The sequence below is a fragment of the Bison bison genome, unplaced genomic scaffold (genome assembly GCF_000754665.1).
Source record: "Bison bison bison isolate TAMUID 2011002044 unplaced genomic scaffold, Bison_UMD1.0 scf7180017864241, whole genome shotgun sequence".
Classification (NCBI taxonomy): domain Eukaryota; kingdom Metazoa; phylum Chordata; class Mammalia; order Artiodactyla; family Bovidae; genus Bison; species Bison bison.
In genome coordinates this window covers 345853-350823 of record NW_011494813.1, presented here as the reverse complement: position 1 = coordinate 350823, position 4971 = coordinate 345853, and the positions used below count along the sequence as shown (strand labels likewise).

At 44.9% G+C, this 4971-nt stretch overlaps 1 protein-coding gene across 1 annotated transcript in view; it reads right to left on the bottom strand.

Moving 5' to 3' along the window:
• The window catches only part of JPH1 (junctophilin 1), a gene marked incomplete at its 5' end in the record, with an annotated part of 91705 nt that overhangs the window by 17965 nt on the left and 68769 nt on the right, over positions 1 to 4971 (bottom strand). The gene's annotated exons all lie outside the window — the stretch shown is intronic.

The following is a 4971-nucleotide window of genomic DNA, read 5'->3' as shown; positions in this document are numbered from 1 at the left end:
CTAAGTCGCTTCAGTCGTGTCCGACTCTCTGCGACCCCACAGACGGCAGCCCACCAGGCTCCCCTGTCCCTGGGATTCTCCAGGCAAGAACACTGGAGTGGGTTGCCATTTCCTTCTCCAAGGCATAAAAGTGAAAAGTGAAAGTGAAGTCGCTCAGTCGTGTCCGACTCTTAGCGACCCCATGGACTGCGGCCCACCAGGGTCCTCCATCCATGGGATTTTCCAGGCAAGAGTACTGGAGTGGGGTGCCATTGCCTTCTCCGCAGCAAGGGTGGCGCCCTGGTAATTATACAGGACCTGCAAAAATGGTCTATGGGGCAGGCGGGGAGGGGAAGAAATGCTCAAAGTGACCCTGGCCCCACACCTGCCACAGGAAGTTCTGCACTCATTTCGCTGTGAGACGTCAATGATAAAAAAGGCGGATGAACACCTGTGAGTTGCCTTGATCTTTCTTGCAAGGTTGATGAATGTACATGGAAGTTATGCACAGCTTAAAGCAAAGCTTACTGTTCAAAACGTACAGGATCAAATCCCCTATTGACTTTGGCTGGGGGTGCGGTTCTTCTTTTCTGTCCCCCAACCATGGAGAACAGAACTGGATCATGCAAATTAGTATAGAGCCCATATATTTCATTTCTCTGGTAGAGTCAATATAAGGATTTGAGTAAGAAAGATCTGCCCAGTGGTGTGCTAGTAAAGAAGCTCTCTGGGGAACAAAAAAAATAGTAAAACTCTGATCTGTAGCATCGACTGACTGCTTTAGAAATATTTTTTTGTTTTTTGGCCATGCTACACACTATGTGGGATCTTAGCTCCTAGACCTGAGATTAAACTTGAGCCCCCTGCACTGGAAGTGAGGAGTCTTAACCACAGGGAAGTGCCAGCACTGGCTGATTTCTGTTGTGTATTGAAGACATGCTCCCAGCACGGCCAGGTCATGCTACCAGTGTGATTTGCTGAATGTGTAGTTGGGAGCAGACCAACACCGTGGGCTCCCCTCTGGGTCTGCTGGGAGAATGTGCCCAGGATGGTTCCAAGAAGTCCATTTAGTTGCTCTTTAAGCACGTTTCTTGTGTGAAACAAAAGAGGAGGAGAGAAGTGGAGCTGCAGAGGAGGAAAGGGATCTCTTTCAGTCTACCACCTTCTCCCTGGCCCAATTCCTTACCCACTGAAACCTCTGCTCTTTCTAGAGGACTAGGGCTGGGAGGAAGGAAGCAGGAGTGAGAATGGGCCTCCCTATGGCAAGACTCACGGAGACTGACATCTGCCTGCCCAAGAAGAGGGGCTTGGAGGCTGAGACTGGGTCATCCACTTCCGAAGGAGAAAATCTTGTCCAATTGGTATTTAGATGACGACCCTGTGCACCTACTTCTTATAATTTTATAAACTTCCTATTTTCTTCTATTAGTGCTAGGTAGGGCTATGGTAACTAGTAGTAAAAGCTTAGGAAGAGTTTAAAACAGGTGACAGCACTTATTTCAGAGAGAGCAGGAGAGGAAATGTTGGGAAATGGCATTGTGTCCTAGCCAGGGAGGACAGGGTTTAACTTGAGGGTCTGGGGCTAAATGCCGGAGGCCCCATTCTCCAATGACCTTCTCTAACTCCCTGCTTGCACCCTGTGTTCTCAGGCAGGGGCCCCCTTCACTCCTACTTAGGACCTAGCTGAGCTTGGAGGCTTGCTGTACTATAATGTTAAGTGTCATGGAGATTTTTATTTTAGGGATTTTTTTTCTTAATTTTGGTCCTCTACTATATTCCCACCCCTTCATGGATCACAGCCTTGTCATGGGGAAGGGGCTTGCATAACTCAATGAAGCTATAAGCCATGCTGTGCAGAGCCACCCAAGATGGATGGGTCATAGTGAAGAGTTCTGACACCATGTGGTCTACTGGAGGAGGGAATGACAACCTACTCTAGTATTCTTGCCTGGAGAATGCCACGGACAGGAGGAAAATGCAAGAAGATAAGACACCAGATGATAAGCCTCCAGGTTGGAAAGTGTCCAATATGTTACAGGGGAAGAGTGGAGGGCAATTACTAATAGCTTCAGTAAGAATGAATCGGCTGGGCCAAAATGGAAATGACATTCAGCTGAGGATGTGTCTGGTGGTGAAAGTAAAGTCTGATGCTGTGAAGAGCAATATCGCATAGGAACCTGGAATGGTAGGTAGGTCCATGAATCAAGGAAAATTGGACATGGTCAAGCAGTAGATGGCAAAGATTGAACACTGACATCTTAGGAATCAGTGAACTAAAATGGACAGGAATGGGTGAATTTAGTTCAGATGACCATTATATCTACTTCTGTGATCAAGAATTCCTTAGAAGAAATGGCTTCGAGCTAGGCTTCAGCAGTGTTTGAACAGAGAACTTCCAAATTGTACAACCGGGTTTTCAAAGAGGCAGAGGAACCACAAAATCAAACTGCCAACTTTCAGTGGATCATGGAGAAAGCAAAGGAGTTTCAGGAAAAATCTATTTCTGCTTCATTGACTACACTAAAGGCTTTGACTGTGTGGAGCATAACAAACTGCAGAAAATTCTTTAAGAGATGTGAGTACATGACTTTATCTGTCTCCTGAGAAACTTGTAAGCAGGTCAAAAAGCAACAGTAAGAACCAGACATGGAACAATGGACTAGTTCAAAATTGGGAAAGGAGTATGACAAGGCTGTATACCATCATGTCACCCTCTTTATTTAACTTATATGCAGAGTATATCATACAAAATGCCAAGCTGGATGAATCACAAGCTGGAATCCAGACTGCCAGGAGAAATATCAACAACCTCAGAGATGCAGATGATACCACTCTAATGGCAGAAAGTGAAGAGGAATTAAGAACCTCTTGATAAGGGTGAAAAAGGAAAGTGAAAAAGCTGGCCTGAAACTCACCATTAAAAGACCAAGATCCTGACATCAGGTCCCATCACTTCATGGCAAACAGGAGAAAAAGTGGAAGCAGTGACAGATTTTCTTTTCTTGGGCTCCAAAACCACTGTGGACTGTGACTGCAGCCATGGAATTAAAAGATGCTTGCTCCTTGGAAGGAAAGCTATGACAAACCTAGACAGTGTATTATAAGGCAGAGATATCACTTTGCTGACAGAGGTCTGTATAGTCAAAGCTATGGTTTTTCAGTAGTCATGCACAGATGTGAGAGTTGGACCATAAAGAAAGTTGAGTGTCAAATTGATGCTTTAAACTGTGGTGCTGGAGAAGACTCTTAAGAGTCCTGTGGACTGTAAGGAGATCACACCAGTCAACCCTGAATATTCACTGGAAACATTATTGCTGAGGCTGAAGCACCAATATTTTGGCCAACTGATGGGAAGAGCCGGCTCATTGGAAAAGACCCTGATGCTGGGAAAGACTGAGGGCAAGAGAAGGGGGCAGCAGAGGATGAAGATGGTTGGGTAGCATCACCAATTCAATGGACATGAGTTTGAACAAACTCCAGGAGACAGTGGAGGATAGAGAGTCAGGCAGGACTTAAGGACTAAATAACAGCAACACCATATTCCCAAGGCACAGAACACTACTTGACACATAGTATTTATTTGAAGGATCATTTCATAAATAAAAGAATGAAGGATGTTAGGAACAGCTGGGCAGTCACTTAAAAATGAATGGACTGACCAAACTACAGATCAGCAGTTTCCAAGGGTTCACAGTGAAAGCAGGTAAGGGATGAACAAGTGGATCACAAGGAATATTTAGGGGCTGAAACTATTCTGGATAATCCTCTAATGGGGGAGGGGGCACGACATCATGCTCTTGTCATAACCCACTGAACTGTACAAAGAGTGAACCATATAGTACGGACTTTTAGTTAATACTAACATATCCACATGGGTTCCTCAATTGTATCAAATGTACCCATTACTGCAAGATGTTAATAACAAGGGGAATTGGGTGTGGATGTGGGCAGAGGAGGTATACAGAAACTCTGTACTTCCTGCTCAATTTTTTCTGTATACTTAAAACTGCTCTAAAAACTAAAGTGTATGAATTAAAATCGAATAAATCAAATTCATCAGAATTATTATTTATGAATTACAGAGGGTATTATATATGATCCCTGTTGATAGGGTATGGAGACAAGATCAAGAGGGTTAGAACATATTCCTAAAACCCCCCGAGGAAGCCACCACTGATGAGGCTTTAGTTCCATGTGTTGGGCCTGAGACTCAGTGGATGCCCTCTCTTACGCTCTCTGTTTCTCAGAATCTCAACTCTTTTTTGTCCCCAGAATTATTTTCCATTTTATCTGCTATACTTAGCTCGAGCCTAATTATGTCTAGGTACCATAATTAATGAAGCCACAAGAGTATAGTTATCCTGCCCTATAATAAAATCTGCTAGCCTTTCAAAGATAAACTTGCAAAATTCAAGTACTATCTATTCTGACTCAATCACAACCCACCACCATAGAGTGAAATAAATGGCGCAAGTATTTCCACCACTTCTGACAGCAAGCTAAACTGGAAAACAGACAAACACAGCTTAACCCTTCTTCAAATATATTTTGGAAGCACTGCATCAGCGAAGCCTTAACCCTTTACTACTTGTTCTTTCCTGTAAGATCAGACAAAGGTGGCGGGGGCACTTTTCCACTGAGTGCCTCCCTGTGTCAGTGCTTCTGCATGACTGCCATGATGGTCAAAACCATAGTCAAGCCTGAAGCCAGGTGTGTGCCCAGGAGCTTCTGGTAATCCTGGACCTGGTAACAAGAAATAGAAGAGAGGGACTTCCCTGGTGGTCCAGTGGTTAAGAATCCACCTGCCAATGCAGGGGACACGGATTCAATCCCTGGTCTGGGAAGATCCTACATGCCGCGAGCAACTAAGCCCATGCATGACAACTGCCGTGTGCCTGGAGCCCGTGCTCTGCAACAGGAGAAGCCACCGCACACTGCACCGTAATGAAGAACAGCCCCCACCCCCACTGCAACTAGAGAAAGCCCACACAC